The 18,648-nt window shown below is 42.3% G+C and overlaps 1 long non-coding RNA gene across 1 annotated transcript in view; it reads left to right on the top strand.

Moving 5' to 3' along the window:
• Positions 1-983: 983 nt before the first annotated feature.
• Positions 984-18,648, top strand: part of LOC124735540 — a 40,575-nt gene continuing 22,910 nt past the window's right edge. The window contains exons 1-2 of the long non-coding RNA XR_007009444.1: positions 984-1,173; positions 14,782-14,869. This is a non-coding gene — a long non-coding RNA (uncharacterized LOC124735540). The remainder of the gene's footprint in view (positions 1,174-14,781; positions 14,870-18,648) is intronic.

Raw genomic sequence — 18,648 nt, 5'->3', positions numbered from 1 at the left:
GCACATACAGGGCTTTAAAGCCTCATTGCATAATGCCGCCACCGCCTGGAAGGCCGCTGGGGTAAGCATTACCAAGAGACGCGGTCCCGATATCTTTGAATATCAGTAGTGGACAGGATCAGTCATCACCTTTTAATACAAAACCTTTTATTTATTTTCATAAAGCGTTCTCACTGTACTAATCTGTTACCACCAGAAGTTGCTATCATTGAACAATGCTTTTTTGTCGACTACTTTCGGCAGGAAGTACCATTTTCAAGTCAACGTATGAATACATTGTAACAAAAAATCATGGTAATTAACATTTATTTCGTTGATCTTTATTAAAGAGATGTTGCAGTAAGGGCAGCCCATCCAGCAGCAGACGTGAGGGGACAGTACCAGCTCTGCTCCTCTCTACTGCTGCTGTCAATCATCAACCCAGAATTAGCAGACATCGCGGCAGACTCTCTCGTTGCCAATGCTGACCACATCAGTGAGCCGTCATCAAGATTGTGCAGGGCCTAGGCCCTGCGCATCCGCCATCTGGTACAACCGGGTGAGCCGATGACGCTGGGCGAATGCAGCCCATTCCACCCATCCACCGTGGACGAGCCACCAGGAGGAGCAGGGAAGAAGATGGGGTGGGACAGAGTGCACTCCGCACTGCGAGAATGCCTCTTGTGCCAGCCGGGCGCCGCCAGCCACGCACGGCCAAAGTAAGGGCATTCCATCGCTACGTCACAGCTCGCGGCGCTGTGCTAGCAAGACTGGTGCAGCCCGGAGCTGGTGTCATCGCTCCGAGGACTCGGGGAAGGTCATTGATATCACCAAGCTCAGCCAGCCTGTGTTACATGGGCCACATTGTACTTGGCAGGAATAAAGGTGTCATGAATTAATCATGTTTGTTTCGCATTTCTGACGTGTCCACAGTCATTTCCTAGCATCCTGACAAGTGGAGAGGTCACCGCTCGGCCTCCAGTCCACCGTAGGCGACCGGGACCACATGGGCACCTACAGATTTGGTGTCAGAAGTCCTTGCGCCCACCGCCTACAGATTTGGTATCAGAAGTGTTCGAACCATCCATTACAGCACTGGCCTACAGATCAGGTATCTGGAGTCGTCAACACCGCCGCTGCAGGACTGACACCACAGAGTTGCGGTCAGAACTGTCGACTCTATGCAGACTTGTGGTAAGTCCTGTTGTTGTTGTTGTGTTCTTCAGTCCTGGGACTGGTTTAATGCAGCTCTCCATGCTACTCTATCCTGTGCAAGCTCCTTCAGCTCCCAGTACCTACTGCAACCTACATCCTTCTGAATCTGCTTAGTGTATTCATCTCTTGGTCTCCCTCTACGATTTTTACTCTCCACGCTGCCCTCCAATGCTAAATTTGTGATCCCTTGATGCCTCAAAACATGTCCTACCAACCGATCTCTTCTTCTAGTCAAGTTGTGCCACAAACTTCTCTTCTCCCCAATCCTATTCAATACCTCCTCATTAGTTACGTGATCTACCCACCCTATCTTCAGCATTCTTCTGTAGCACCACATTTCGAAAGCTTCTATTCTCTTCTTGTCCAAACTAGTTATCGTCCATGTTTCACTTCCATATATGGCTACACTCCATACAAATACTTTCAGAAACGACTTCCTGACACTTAAATCTAGACTCGATGTTAACAAATTTCTCTTTTTCAGAAACGATTTCCTTCCCATTGCTAGTCTACATTTTATATCCTCTCTACTTCGACCACCATCAGTTATTTTGCTCCCCAAATAGCAAAACTCCTTTACTACTTTAAGTATCTCATTTCCTAATCTAATTCCCTCAGCATCACCCGATTTAATTTGACTACATTCCATTATCCTCATTTTGCTTTTGTTGATGTTCATCTTATATCCTCCTTTCAAGACACTGTCCATTCCGTTCAACTGCTCTTCCAAGTCCTTTGCTGTCTCTGACAGAATTACAATGTCATCGGCGAACCTCAAAGTTTTTACTTCTTCTTCATGAATTTTAATACCTACTCCAAATTTTTCTTTTGTTTCCTTTACTGCTTGCTCAATATACAGATTGAATGACTACGGGGAGAGGCTACAACCCTGTCTCACTCCTTTCACAACCACTGCTTCCCTTTCATGCCCTTCGACTCTTATAACTGCCATCTGGTTTCTGTACAAATTGTAAATAGCCTTTCGCTCCCTGTATTTTACCCCTGCCACCTTCAGAATTTGAAAGAGAGTATTCCAGTTAACATTGTCAAAAGCTTTCTCTAAGTCTACAAATGCTAGAAACGTAGGTTTGCCTTTTCTTAACCTTTCTTCTAAGGTAAGTCGTAAGGTTAGAATTGCCTCACGTGTTCCAACATTTCTACGGAATCCAAACTGATCTTCCCCGAGGTCGGCTTCTACCACTTTTTCGATTCGTCTGTAAAGAATGCGCGTTAGTACTTTGCAGCTGTGGTAAGTGCATGAGGCGATTTTTGTTAATAACTGTGGATGCACGTTCTTTGTTGGGAGTGCACTTTGTGAGATCTGCAGAAACAGCAAATTTATCTGAGTTTAAGGGAAACAGTTGGGAAACGTACTTGGTACCAGTTAGATGTACTGTGTGTAGTTGAATGGGGCATGGGGTGCCATGCACAAAGTTTGTACCAGTAGAATGTTCAATTTCTAGAGGGTTTGGTCATGCAGCACACAATTGTAGAGAGTGTCGCTGGGCAATAACAAGGTGGAAGGATTAATTTTATTTAGTTTTGTATTGTGAGTCTTGTTTGTCTTCTTGTGTGTAGTGCTCAACTGTGACAAGGAGTTGAGTAGCTAGTGTAGTTGTTGTTTTGAGCAGTAAATTCAGTATAGAGTAAGTTGTTGGTAATTTGCACAGATCATGCCGGAAACAAGATCTGTTAGTACTGAAGTGAGTATAGCTTACGGAGCAAGTCTCAAAATTGTTAGAAGAGAATGCGCAGCATAAGCTACGTCATGTAGAAATAATGACGCAAATGGAGACCTTGCATTTGGCATAAGAGTCGCAAACGGGTTCAAGTGATTGCAAGTCAGTAGCAATGTCCAACCTTGCAATATATCCTTCAGTAGCTAGCCTGATCACACCTTTCTCGGGTAAAACAACAGAGAATGTCACAGCATTCATTAACGATGTTTTGGCAACAACTGCAATGAGCAATTGGTCGGACGTAATTACGTTATGTATGGCAAATTTGCGACTTGCAGGGGAAGCCAATACATTCGTGATGTACCGTGAGACGCTTAGTAAGGTGAGCATGTTTGAAGAGTTGGCTGATGGGTTACGACTAAGATATCATAAGCAGAATAGTGCATGATTTTTTTGGGAGAAGTTAGCTAATTTGACACAGAAGGTCAATGAGACAGTGGAGTCTTTTTCAGATAGGATACAGAAAATTAATTTGCAGACCTATGAATTATTGGGTAATCCTGATGTGGATCGTGTATTAATACAAGAGGCGGAAAACAGAGCCCTCAATGTATTCCTCAGGGGAATTCCCGCAGAATTTTCTCATAGGGTTAGGACGGAGAATTCTGGGTATTTAGCTGCAGCACTGGATATTGCAATGCATTTGCAGGAGATAGACATTGCAACAAGGGTTCGAAATGATAAACACATCTTTGCGTCGGAGAGGAATTGTTACTGTTGTGGCAGGAAAGGTCACGTGAAGGCTCAATGCAGACAGCCGCAGTGCTATGCTTGTAAACGCTACGGTCACAAGGCGAATGAGTGTCATAGTAAGCAGAATGGTAACGGGAATAAACAGGAAAAAGCGTTAAACGAGAACGGGAGTATTTTGTCCGTCGAAAGACATTCCTGGTAAGCTGAAGTATGGTGAAAACTAGTACAGAGATGAATTGTTGCTTGATGGGTGTTGTAAGGAATAACAGATGTAAGTGTTTGATTGATACAAGGGCACATGTATCTGTTACTATTCTAGACCTCATGTGTACGAGAAGTCTAGGTACTCCTAGGTATAAATTACGTGGAGTGTAGCGAATAATGAGTTGCAATCATTGGGTACAACACTGCTCGTTTTTAAGATTGGAACTGTAGAGTTCGGAGAGCAAATGGAGGTGTTGCCAACTGTGGGACAAGGTTATTCAGTGATTCTTGGACTGGACTTCCTTGATAAACACCATGCCAAAATTAGTCTTTCACAGTGTACAGTTGAACTTAGTGGGAACTTGTTTTCAATGGGTACAACAGCTGTAATTGTTTCTACATCGCGAGGTGCATCCGTTGCTAAGATGTCACCAATTGAACCGCGTACAAGGGCATTAAAGATGATTATGCAAGTCAAAGAGCCTTCAGATACAGGTAAGTTAGTTTGGTTGTCAGTAGGTACCAATGTACCACAGCAGAGACTATGTGTGGTGGAGCCACTGCAGAGCGATGAAGCATTGGATGAAATGCATTGTTTTATTAGGAGGAGCGTTGCGCACACAACGGATATAAATGGGGAACTGATGATCCCGGTCAGTGTAGATAATTTTGGGGCAGATGAAATGGATCTCCCAAAGGGTTTAGTGGTAGCAAGTATGGAAATACTCAACAATGAGGATATAGGTGAATCCCAAGGTGATTATAACGTTAAGCATACCATCAAGACATCTGTACTACGTGATAAAATTCGTCATTTGGAGAATGGTGATCGGAGAGCTATGGAAGCTTTGTTATTAGAGTAATTAGATTTGTTTAATTCAGAAGGCCCATTACTAGCAACTCCTGTTACACAGCACCATATACTGACTGGTGACAGTCTGCCGGTCTATAGAAAACCGTACAGGATAGCAAAACACCTACAACCACTAGTGGAAGAATTTATTAATCAACAGCTAAGGGATGGTATTATAAAGAACAGTGAAAGCCTGTGGTCTGCCAACATAGTGGTAGTTCCTAAGAAGTCATTGGATGGTACTAAAAAGTATAGGTTTTGTTGTGACTATCGTTTTTTGAACGCACGAACTGTAACAGATGCGTATCCAATACCGAACATCACGGAAACATTGGATAACCTAGGTCGGTGTAAATATTTTTCGACACTAGATCTAAAGAGTGGGTACCATCAGATAGAAGTAAGTCCCAAGGATAGACCGAAGATGGCCTTTACAACAAGCCTTGGTCACTTTCAGTATCGTAGAATGCCATTTGGGTTGAAAAACGCCCCTGCCTACTTTCCAGCGTCTGTTAGATGGTGTGCTTCGGGGACTGAAACCGAAGATTGCTATGGTATACCTCGATGATATTGTTACTTTTTCACGTAATATAGAAGAGCATGTGGAATGACTGGACGAAGTATTTAGTAGGCTAAGAGCGGCACATTTTACGCTTAATGTTGAGAAATGTCAGTTTGCTCAGACACAAGTGACTTATCTTGGGCATATTATCAGTCAGGATGGGATAAGAACAGATCCTCATCTAATGTTGGCTGTGCGTGGTTTTACAGTACCACATACCACTAAACAAGTTCAGCAATATGTCGGTTTATGTAATTACTACAGATGATACGTAAAGGGGTTCGCGGAAATTGCACATCCATTAACAAGACCGCAGTTTGAAATGCAGGATGGGTTGCTTTGCAGGAAGACGAAGTGCGGACTACGTGTCGTAGTACCGGAGTGACTGAGGAAAGAAGTGTTGAAACAAGTGCACAACCATGTATTGTTGGGTCATGGTGTTAAAAGAATGACTGATAGACTGGTAGCTGAAAGGTTTTGGTGGAAGACACGTCGCAATGATGTAGAGCAGTATGTGCAAAATTGTATACTGTGTGGGCAGAGAGCACATTTAAGTCCAGAAAATTCAGTTACAGAGACTACCTGAAGCGGATCATCCGTTCGCATTCATCGGATTAGACATAATCGGAGGATTTAACAAGACCCAAGCGGGTAATTGATACGTATCATTTTTCCCGATACCTGGTAATGGTAGCTATTCCAGATCAGAAGGCAAGAGCTGTTGTGCAAGCCTTAGTAAATAACTGGTTGCCAAAGTATTGTGTGCCTGATACTATAGTTACAGATCAGGGTAGTAACTTTATGTCGGAGCTGATGAAGCAGTTATTCTGTTTATTGAAAGTTAAGGAATTGCGGACAAGCCCATTTCATCCTCGGTCGAATGGACGAACAGAACGGGTTCATAGGATGTTAGTTAAGATGATTAGTCATTACGTAAATTCAGAACACATGGATTGGGATGTATATTTAAATCTTTTGACAAGCGCATATAATGTGAAAGTTCATACAGGAATGGGGCTCTCTCCGTATGAGGTAATTTATGGTCAGAAAATGCCATCACCATTTGATGTGCTCAACCTGCAGGTGGGTTTACAGGATGAGTCAGTGAAGAATTTCGCCAAGAAATTGAGAGAGATTTGGCAAAGGGTACGGCGTGCTAATACTAAAGCTTTGGAGAAACAAGAGAGTATTGGGCAAAGAACAGGTAAACTGCTGCAATACAGAATTGGTCAGTGGGTACTGTTGGCTAATCCTTATGTTCCGAAGGGTAAAACAAAGAAGTTTTTGACGAAAATTCTGGACCGTATCAGGTAAATGAAATAGTGTCTCCAGTGAACATAAAGATGCAGTTACCAACCAAGTCGTCAGTAGTTCATGTGAGTAGGATTAAGCCGTTTAAGGGCACAGTGGATGCGTTATCGCAGATTTCTCTAGTAGTAACAAAGAGTGTGAGGTTACCAAAGCTAAAAGAACAGCAGAACTTAGGTCTAGAGATACGTAGATTAAGTGTCCTTGGGGAGGGACATGTCTTATTTATTGTTATTAGGTAATAGGGTATGTGTTGTTTTTACTTGTCATTTGTGTGTTTTAGACGTAGTAAGGAAGGGAGCGATTGACATGGCTTCCTTTTCCTTTAGGTGCCATGCCAGGATGTGGCCTGGAAAACTTTTCGTCAGTCTGGTATTGCTACACTGTTGCAGACGAGAGGTGGTGCAGGTGCAACCACTAGATAAGGGAATTTTGTTTGCAAGACAATTAGATGTGGTATTGTCAAGCTGCAGGTGGACAATTGTGTTCACGTATAATATATGGGGAGTGAGGAATGATGTACGGACACTACAGGATAGGTTTACGGTGCTACAGGCGGCCACTAAGAAGGAGGGGTTGTTTCAAGACATATGGAACGAGTATCAGGAATTGAGGCTCTCATACAAAAAGCTGAGAAGGCAGCTGCAACAAGTAATGGAAGTGGTCCCGCAAACCCTTGTTCGCAGGAAACGAGGGTGGTTGGTTGCAGGGGGAAAATTGCTGAAAACAGTGTTTGGAACCATGGACGAGGAAGATATAAGGAGCTTAAATAGTACGGTGAGGGAGGTGCAGGAGTTGGCGGAGGAGACAAAGTCGAAAGTGGATTGGCACACGACACATACAGGTAACATGGAGCAGGGGATATTGAATGTCACTAGAACAGTGCAGGAGTTGACGTCAGACCTGGAACGGTATGCAGCAAATACCAGGAAAGTATTGAATGGGGATATAGAGGATATACAGGCGAGATTGAGCTGAATAGATGGGAAAGTATAAGTAGCTTTACTGAGGGCATTAGCAGACAGGGTGGATGATGCGCGTGTCGAATTGGAAGCGTTATATGAAGCTATGCATCACGCAGTGCATGGGCAATTGAGTGCCCCTTTGTTAGGTCCAGATCAGCTGCTGATGGCGTTGCTGAAAGCACAGAAAGAATTCTCAGAAGGAGTGCATCATGTTGTGCCTCCGGCGAAGCGGAATTTACTGTTATTGTATTTCATGTCTAAAGTGAGAGTAATTACAGATCAGGCGAGAATACATGTAGAAGTGCAAATACCAGTGATGGGTATCAATTCTCAGTACCAGTGTTATACTGTACACCTGTATCCAATTAGATGGGGTGCACTTGGAAAGTGGGTGCAAGTGCAAACTCGGGAAGTGTTGCTAGTGTCAAGACGGAGGAGTGCTCATGTGGTAATGTCTACGGAAGATTTGACAGACTGTTTCAGGGGAAGTGTTTTTATTTGTCCAGCAAAGGAGGTGGCATCCCACAATCATTCATGTGAGATGCAGTTGTTCTTGGGGAATATGGGAACCTTAGAATGCGAAAAGATGATGTTACTTCCGAGATCGAAATTTCAGAAAGTTGGGGAACATTGGATTTACTCTGTGTTCGAACTAGAGACCGTAGTTGCCACTTGTTACAGAAATGGTAGAGTGACTGATATATCAAAGCTTGAATTTCAGGGCAGTGGGTTATTGATTAATGGCACTGGATGTGAAATAGTGGGGAAGCATTTTCACCTACCAGCTACTTTCATGGGTACAACAATGATTAACATGACACAGCCTACCTTGTATTATCCAGAGGAACCACCACACATATTGCCTTGCCAGAACCTAACATTTATTAATGAGTCCTTGAATCCCACAATGCTACAACCTTTAGATAGCCTGATTATCTCAGAAAAAGAGCAGATCTCAGTTAATCAACTACTGCACACGTGCAGCAATATCGGGAGAAACGTAAGCAAAACACAATTATATTTAGTATGTCAACGACAAGCATAATCTTAGTTTTAGTGTTTATTTGTGCAACTTACTTTTATATATGGAAAAAGATGTCTCATTCTGAAATAACAACCGTACATCAAATACCTATGGGATGGATTGGGAATAGTGGAACATAATGTAAATAGATAACCAATGATAAGATTGGAATCAGTATAAGTGTAAATAAATTATTAGCGAATAGGAAAAGTTTGACAGTGTGGAAGGAGTAGTTGTAAGTTACCTGTTGAGAATAAGGAAGTATGGTGTCCACAACCAGTAAGTCCAGAATTGTAAAATTCGGGACCAATTTTCTTAAAGGAGGGGGATGTGTAGTGTTGCGGAATAGTAAAGAGTTGGAAGCGTGGAACATTGTCAAAGTTTCGTTGCCTATGCCAAGAGCCAGAGGCAGTAGGTTAGCCAAGAGGTAAGAGGATTGCACATGTATCGGAATGTGTCGTCACGCAGGGGCAGTGGCCGGGTTACACACAACAGGCGAGAGAGAATTGCTTAGCACGCGGGTTTGTGTTAGACAGAGATTTTCGTAGAGTGTAAGACAGAGGTATAGCGTCAGCTGTACTGCATTTCATAACTTTGCGTAAGTCTGCCATGAAAACACGTAACTCTGTCGCAAGAACACCTAAGAGGCCAGTACAACAGATGAATCAGCAGTATAAGTGGAACGAATGCGTTCACTACAAACGAGCATGACGTCAGTACGTCGCTCGTGCTTCCTTTAAATACGCCAGCTTTGATAGCAGTTAGACTTGCCATTAGATGTGCACTGTGTTGCTGCATAGCGCTCAGCTCAGTGATCAACATGTTAATCTTTATTAAGGAGATGTTGCAGTAAGGGTGGCCCATCCAGCAGCAGACATGAGGCGACAGGTTGCCACTGTCAATCATCAACCCAGGATTAGCAGACATCGCGGCAGACTCTCTCGCTGCCAATGCTGAGCACATCAGTGAGCCATCGTCGAGATTGTGCGGGGCCTAGGCCGTCACAACCGGGTGAGCCGATGACACTGGGGGATTGCAGCCCATTCCGCCCGTCCACCGCAGACGAGCCACCAGGAGGAGCAGGGAAGAAGACGGGGTGGGATAGAGTGCACTCTGCACTACGAGAATGCCTCTTGTGCCGACAGCACTGGGACTCCAACCCGGATCCTACTACGTGCAGCGACCTGCTGTCTGCAGCCGAGCCGGCCGGCCAGCCAGGCGCTGCCAGCCACGCACGGCCAAGGTAAGGGCATTCCATAGCTACGTCACAGCACGCGGCGCTGTCCTAGCCAGGCTGGTGTGGCCCGGAGCTGGTGTCATCGCTCCGAGGGCTCGGGGAAGGTCGTTGATATCACCAAGCTCAGACAGCCTGTGTTACATGGGCCACATTGTACTCGGCAGCAATAAAGGTGTCATGAATTAATAATGTTTCTTTGGCGTTTCTGACGCGTCCACAGTCATTTCCTAGAATCCTGACAACTGGGGAGGTCACCACTTGGCCTCCAGTCCACCGTAGGTGACCGGGACCACCGGGGCACCTACAATACTGAGATATAGTGACTTTGGTGACAAGGGAAGTTTCATTCTCATGCTCATAAAACCAGTCCTGGACTACACGAATAGTGAGAACAGGGGACCTGGTGTCTTGCAACACAGCACTACTAGATAAGAGAATTTTGTTTGCAAGACAATTAGATGTGGTATTGTCAAGCCGCAGGTGGACAATTGTGTTCACGTATAATATATGGGGAGTGAGGAATGATGTACGGACACTACAGGATAGGTTTACGGTGCTACAGGCGGCTACGGATAAGGAGGGGTTGTTTCAAGACATATGGAACGAGTATCAGGAATTGAGGCTCTCATACAAAAAGCTGAGAAGGCAGCTGCAACAAGTAATGGAAGTGGTCCTGCAAACCCTCGTTTCCTGCGAACGATGCAGGGGGAAAATTGCTGAAAACAGTGTTTGGAACCGTGGACGAGGAAGATATAAGGAGCTTAAATAGTACGGTGAGGGAGGTGCAGGAGTTGGCGGAGGAGACAAAATCGAAAGTGGATTGGCACACGACACGTATAGATAACGTGTAGCAGGGGATATTGAATGTCACTAGAACAGTGCGGGAGTTGACATCAGACCTGGAACGGTATGCAGCAAATACCAGGAAAGTGTTGAATGGGGATATAGAGGCTATACAGGCGAGATTGAGCTGAATAGACGGGAAAGTACAAGTAGCTTTATTGAGGGCATTAGCCGTGTGATGTACTTGATCAGCTATACTGGTCACATAATCCGTGGCATTAATGAGGCCTTGCAAAATAATCATAGGGCTCTTAAAATACCATGATACTGCTGCTCATATCATCACCAATTGCCAATCATGTTTGCTCCTCAGGTAAGTTGGAAAGAACGTGAAATGAGAGCCACCAGACAAAATGACATTTATCCGTTCCTCCATAATCCAGGTATTATGTCTTTGGCACCACGTGTTCCTGCTACAGGCATTTGCATCACTGATGAGTGGTTTTGAAATTCTAGCTTGCCCACTAATTCGTATGCTCTTATATTTCTTCAAAATCCTCTTCAAACACCATACATCACGATCACTCAACACACACTTTTGTCCACGTTGTGACTTAGCAGAAGGCGTTTTTCCACTTTCCCTGTATTCGGTGCAAAATATCTTCGATATGGTGCCTCTTGAAACACCAAACACATCACCTCTTTTGGTTTACGGAAGTACCCAACATAATAGCACCAACAATGTTCCACCATTTGAATTCATTTAGCACTGACATAATGCACCAGGCTGTGAATCTTGTAATGAATTGAGGATATTGCACAGGTGCAAGTACCCACAATAATAGCACCAACAATGTTCCACTATTTGAATTCATTTAGCTCTGACATAATGCACCAGGCTGTGAATCTTGTAATGAATTGAGGATATTGCACAGGTGCAGTTCGTGATCAAATACAGTATTGTAATCTGCAGGCTTTACTACAATCTGCATTTGTGTTCAAATATGCATACCTCGGAGTGTTTCCATATTAAGCTCTGTACATTCTACACTTCACATAGCATCAAAGGTCTGTCACAGTTGTATGACATACATCAATAGGAGACGTGGATGATTAGAAGACTTATGACAGTCCCAGTGATCAGACATAATACATGCTGGGCATGAGAGTGAATACCAACGTAAGACCATCACATAACCATCTGTCAAACTGTTGAACTATTTCACTTAAGCCATATTGAAATCTTACCGAGGACTTGATTCATCTGAAACTGTTTCTCACACAAGTGGAATAATTTTCACAGACTTTCAAATAGGTGAAAGAATGATGTGTGTGTTTGCAGTTTTTCCCACTGATACCAACATACTAAGCACTTGCGGACATGTACCATAAGACATGATGTGGATGCCTCCAATTTTCTAATGTGTTACATCAGTGAAACTAAACACTTTAACAGAAGTCACACACATGAAAGATAATTTCAAAAAGATGCAGAAGCAAAGAAGTTACAAAATATATTTTAATCCAGACTCTAATCCAGATAATTTTCATTGCCTTCACAGTAAATCCTGGTTACTCAGAAATGTAGCATCCTGTGGGATTAAACTGGGAGTGGAGAAAGCACAGCAGTAAACAAAAAAGTTTCTGTATGGTGTATCAACTTAGTATTCATAGCTATTGTCTGCTAGGTACAAAAAAACTCTCACTTAATGAAGTTTTCGACCCTTCATTCATGAAGATATGGTGTAAAATTACGTAATAAACACAAGAGAGAGAATTGTCTTCACATCGTAGCTGAGATGAAACATAGGTATAGGCACAATGAATTTTGTACACTGAAGAAGCATTCTATTATACTATCTGCATCATACTGCCGAACATTTTCCTAACGTGACTGAACCAGTCAGACGACATGCACATCCGGATCTGTGGCAGTGCTGAATGACGGCAACACATGTTCCTCATTGTCTGCTCACACTGCCCACATGATTCAGATCTTCTGCGGGAAAACCAGCCATCAGTTCATTTTAATTACATGGGGAACAAGAGTAATGTTGTTGTTGTGGTCTTCAGTCCAGAGACTGGCTAGATGCAGCTCTCCATGCTACTCTATCCTATGCAAGCTTCTTCATCTCCCAGTATGTACTGCAACCTACATCCTTCTGAATCTGTTAAGTGTATTCATCTCTTGGTCTCGCTCTATGATTTTTACCTTCCAGGCTGTCCTCCAAAACTAAACTGGTGATCCCTAGATGCCTCAGAATATTTTCTACCAACCGATCTCTTCTTCTAGTCTAGTTCTGCCACAAATTTCTCTTCTCTCCAATTCTATCGAATAACTCCTCATTAGTTATGTGATCTACCCATCTAATCTTCAGCATTCTTCTGTAGCACCACATTTCGAAAGTTTCTATTCTCTTCTTGTCTAAACTATTTATCGTCAACATTTCACTTCCATACATGGCTACAGTCCATACAAATACTTTCAGATAAGACTTCCTGACACTTAAATCTATACTCGATCTTAACAAATTTCTCTTCTTCAGAAACGCTTTCCTTTCCATTGCCAGTCTACATTTTATATCCTCTCCACTTCGACCTCATCAGTTATTTTGCTCCCCAAATAGCAAAACTCATTTACTACTTTAAGGGTCTCATTACCTAATGTATTTCCCTCAGCATCACCCGATTTAATTTGACTACATTCCAATATCCTCATTTTGCTCTTGTTGATGCTCATTTTATATCCCCCTTTCAAGACCATTTTGTTCAGCTGCTCTTCCAGGTCCTTTCCTGTCTCTGACAGAATTACAATGTCATCGGTGAAACTCAGAGTTTTTATTTCTTCTCCATAGATTTTAATTCCTACTCCAAATTTTTCTTTTGTTTCCTTTACTGCTTGCTCAATATATAGATTGAATAACTTTGGGGATAGTCTACAACTCTGTCTCACTCCCTTCCCAACCACTGCTTCCCTTTCATGCCCCTCGACTGTTATAACTGCCATCTGGTTTCTGAACAAATTGTAAATAGCCATCTGATCCCTGTATTTTACCTCTGCCACCTTCAGAATTTGAAAGGGAGTATTTCATCAAATTGTCAAAAGATTTCTCTAAGTCAACAAATGTCAGAAACATAGGTTTGCCTCTCCTTAATCTATTTTCTAAGATAAGTCGTAGGGTCAGTATTGCCTCATGTGTTCCAACATTTCTATGGAATCCGAACTGATCTTCCCCGAGGTCGGCTTCTACCAGTTTTTCCATTCACCTGTAAAGAATTTGTGTTAGTATTTTGTAGCCGTGGCTTATCAAACTGATAGTTTGGTAATTTTGACATCTGTCAACACCTGCTTTCTTTGGGATTGGAATTATTATATTCTTCTTGAAGTCTGAGGGTATTTCACCTGTCTCATACATGTTGCTCACCAGATGGTAGAGTTTTGTCAGGGGTGGGTCTCCCAAGGTTATCAGTAGTTCTAATGGAATGCTGTCTACTCCCGGGGCCTTGTTTTGACTTAGGTCTTTCAGTGCTCTGTCAAACTGTTCACACAGTATCATATCTCCCATTTCATCTTCATCTACATCCTCTTCCATTTCCATAATTTTGTCCTCATGAACATTGCCCTTGCATAGACCCTCTATATACTCCTTTCACCTTTCTGCTTTCCCTTCTTTGCTTAGAACTGGGTTTCCATCTGTGTTTCTGATATTCATGCAAAAGTAATAACAGAACATAAAATGTATGTGAGAGAATATCATATTAAATCTTTATTCTGGATTTTTCATGATATTTTCTAGACAATTGGCTCTCAAGTTTGAGACTAGACTCAAACAAACGTAGTCACTTCTAACTATAACAAAAATAAACTTTTTTGCTGGTCATATGAAATTGATCTATAGTTTAAAATATCATGCTAACTGAACACTTAGAATTTGCTATTGAGGTACCATCACAAAGTCGTCATTGTGAGAGTACACTTGAGATTAAAATGACATAGCGTCGGAAATTTCATCAGTAAGAACAATTGTGTTCATCAGTGTTTTGAAATTCAATAAAAGACTGCAGCAGAAACCATTAGATGGTGATGGCTTTAACACCATGAATTTTCCCGGATTTTATAAAACAATATGTAGTACAAAACTCTGGTTTCTGTTTTGCAGATATTGCCATATAGTTGTAGAAAACTGAACAATCCTCTCACCTGGCTCCTATCTTTCAGGCACTGCCTATCAAATATAATTCAAGCTGAGGAGATGAAAGACTTTGGTGATGGAAGCCACAGGGCTTTAGTTCTCCACTAAGAATAGGTGTGTATGAATTTTAACCATATGCGTGGTCTTTTTAATGTACAGAATATGAGTCTGGGAGACACCATTCTCAGTTTCAAAGTATTGGTGCTATTCCTCAGACCCACATTTTATGAGAAACAAAGCTAGTTAATAAACGTAAAATTCTCATTTAAAAAAATTTAAGGTTCTGAGTGTTTTGAATTCCTCTGTGGCAAGACAAGGGGTACAGTCATGTTTTCCCTTTTATTGCTTTGTAAAGCCTTTCTTCAACCCCAGGTGCACCACCATTGTGTGACTCTGGATCAACAAAGACCTTATCTAACAATGTTACACAGAGTCTGTGACGGGGGATTAGGCAAGATACATGCACATGTAGAACGAGCCATACATTTAGCATTAAGTGCCAGAGCTGGCGAGCCATCATTCTTCCCTCTATGAAAGTTCCAACACGCTTATAATATGAAGATGATCCAAAAGTTATTTGTATTTAATCTAGTTCCTCGAATATCAACTGGACATGTCTTCATAGATTATGGAGCAGGAACTAGACCCTTTCGAATTCAGACAAACAAACACCACACAAACTTAGCCATGACTGAGATGAATGTCCAAATCCATAGATGGCATTAGTATCCCCCATGGCTATTCTCTCACAGCTTTTAAAATAATTAAGATAGTATTTGAATTTGACAGAGTACAACAAATATGATGTTCCACATTATGTATTTTAGTTATTTTTCAGCAACCAGACAGATTAGGTGCTACCACTTTGCACCTCAGAAGAACACTTTTATGCTAGCATGAGAACGAATGATTGGGCATACAAACCAGCGAGATGCGCCAGGGGAAGACTTATTACTAGGCAATAGTGGACATATTTCCAATCTGTCTAAGAGAATGGAATGGAACTAACATTATGCAATGTCCCATAACACATGACCCTTTCCAGCATGAATGAGATATGCTGGTTTGTGGTGTCTGGGAGATACCTGTTGCTGTGAGCAACATTTTGACAGATTCCATTCTGTATTCAGAACAAGAACACAAATTTGTCTCAATGCTATCCTACCATCTGTTTGGGAAGCAATGAACTGAGTGTCCAAAAACTCTTTCAAGTTTTGCATCTTATCTAGTGTCCCACGTAAATAGTTAAACACAACTGATAGCTGCAATGTTTTATGGAGTAGTTGATTATTGAAACTTCTGGTTAACACAGCTTAGACACTAGCTTTCCCAGGATAGCTACTAGGCACAGAGTGAAGTCCCACTACGTGCACTGATCTCTTTACAGAAACGTACAGTCCTCTCTGTCTGGCAAGAGGAGTAGTTGGCACTGGGGACTACATCGAGCCATTAGTGACATCATCTTCCCAGTACGGCTGCTCCCAGGCACTGGCTAAACCACAGTCTTGCCTGTCACCTCTGTATAGTGCACTCACTTGCCAATGCACATGGGATCCTTTTTTCATGAGAGGGCCTGACGCCTTTATGAGCGAACTACATGTCTTAGCTTTTTTTACAGTCCCTATTCTTGTTTTACGTTTCTTTTGTAAATCCTTTAATCAAAATACTTCATACACAATTTAGCATCTGCAGGTCATACTGTATACATGTATCTTGTATCATATCATATATTAAACTATAAATGTTGGCAGCACCAAACGAGATGATTCCATGATTAGCATACTGGACTTGCATTCTGGAGAATGACAGTCCAAATTCCCTTCGGCCATCCAGGTATAGGCTCTCTGTCATATCCCTAAATCACTCCAGGAAATGCCAAGATGGTTCCTTTGAAATGGCCATGGCTAATTTCCTTCCCATCATTTCGTGGTCCAAGCTTGTGCTCCTTCTCCAATGACCTCACTGTTGACAGGCCGTTAAACTCTGATCTGCCTTCCTTTCCATTGGATTACAACAAAAACATTGGGATGGGAATGATACACTCTCATGCATCCTAAATTAAAATCCGTCATCTGTCCATGCATGTGGCAGCTGGTTTCAAGAAACAACATACAGACTTCTTACAAGAACCTTACAAATATTTTCGCACATAGAAAACTGTAAATGCTGCTAAATTTCACAGACTTGTCTTGAGTGTAATCTAGTATGCTAGTGTTGTAGAAACTCTATGGACTACACGTAAAACTTTGGCAGTTAATACCTGCTCCTCTATGTTTTGTAAGATCATTTGATTGTTGCACCTTTTTGCCATTACTGTGTTGATAAGTCTTTGAAATAGCTTGGATCTTCTCTATCTCTTCTATCAACCCTATCTGGTATGGATCCCACACTGCTGAGCAGTATTCAAGCAGTGGGCGAACAAGCGTACTGTAACCTACTTCCTTTGTTTTCGGATTGCATTTCCTTAGGATTCTTCCAATGAATCTCAGTCTGGCATCTGCTTTACCGACAATCAATTTTATATGATCATTCCATTTTAAATCACTCCTAATGGGTACTCCCAGATAATTTATGGAATTAACTGCTTCCAGTTGCTGACCTGTTATTTTATAGCTAAATGATAAGGGATCTATCTTTCTATGTATTCGCAGGACATTACACTTGTCTACATTGAGAGATTCAATTGCCATTCCCTGCACCATGCGTCAATTCGCTGCAGATCCTCCTGTATTTCAGTACAATTTTCCTTTGTTACAACCTCTCGATACACCACAGCATCATCGGCAAAAAACCTCAGTGAACTTCCGATGCCATCCATAAGGTCATTTTTGTATATTGTGAATAGCAACGGTCCTATGACACTCCCCTGCGGCACACCTGAAATCACTCTCACTTCGGAAGACTTCTCTCCATTGAGAATGACATGCTGCGTTCTGTTATCTAGGAACTCTTCAATCCAATCACACAATTGGTCTGATAGTCCATATGCTCTTACTTTGTTCATTAAACGACTGGGGGGAACTGTATCGAATGCCTTGTGGAAGTCAAGAAACACGGCATCTACCTGCGAACCCATGCCTATGGCCCTCTGAGTCTCGTGGACGAATAGCGTGAGCTGGGTTTCACACAACCGTCTTTTTTGAAACCCATGCTGATTCCTACAGAGTAGATTTCTAGTCTCCAGAAAAGTCATTATACTCGAACATAATATGTGTTCCAAAATTCCACAACTGATCGACGTTAGAGATATAGGTCTATAGTTCTGCACATCTGTTCGACGTCCCTTCTTGAAAACGGGGATGACCTGCACCCTTTTCCAATCCTTTGGAACGCTACGCTCTTCTAGAGACCTACGGTACACCGCTGCAAGAAGGGGGGCAAGTTCCTTCACGTCCTCTGTGTAAAATCGAACTGGTATCCCATCAGGTCCAGCGGCCTTTCCTCTTTTGAGCAATTCTAATTGTTTCTCTATCCCTCTGTCGTCTATTTCTATATCTACCATTTTGTCATCTGTACGACAATCTAGAGAAGGAACTACAGTGCAGTCTTCCTCTGTGAAACAGCTTTGGAAAAAGACATTTAGTATTTCGGCCTTTAGTCTGTCATCCTCTGTTTCAGTACCATTTTGGTCACAGAGTGTCTGGACATTTTGTTTTGATCCACCTACTGCTTTGACATAAGACCAAAATTTCTTAGGATTTTGTGCCATGTCAGTACATAGAACTTTACTTTCGAATTCATTGAACGCCTCTCGCCATAGCCCACCTCACACTACAATTCGCTTCGCGTAATTTTTGTTTGTCTGCAAGGCTTTGGCTATGTTTATGTTTGCTGTGAAGTTCCCTTTGCTTCCGCAGCAGTTTTCTAACTCGGTTGTTGTACCACGGTGACTC

Source organism: Schistocerca piceifrons, unplaced genomic scaffold (assembly GCF_021461385.2).
Source record: "Schistocerca piceifrons isolate TAMUIC-IGC-003096 unplaced genomic scaffold, iqSchPice1.1 HiC_scaffold_1682, whole genome shotgun sequence".
Taxonomy (NCBI): domain Eukaryota; kingdom Metazoa; phylum Arthropoda; class Insecta; order Orthoptera; family Acrididae; genus Schistocerca; species Schistocerca piceifrons.
This window is presented reverse-complemented; position numbering and strand designations above follow the sequence as displayed.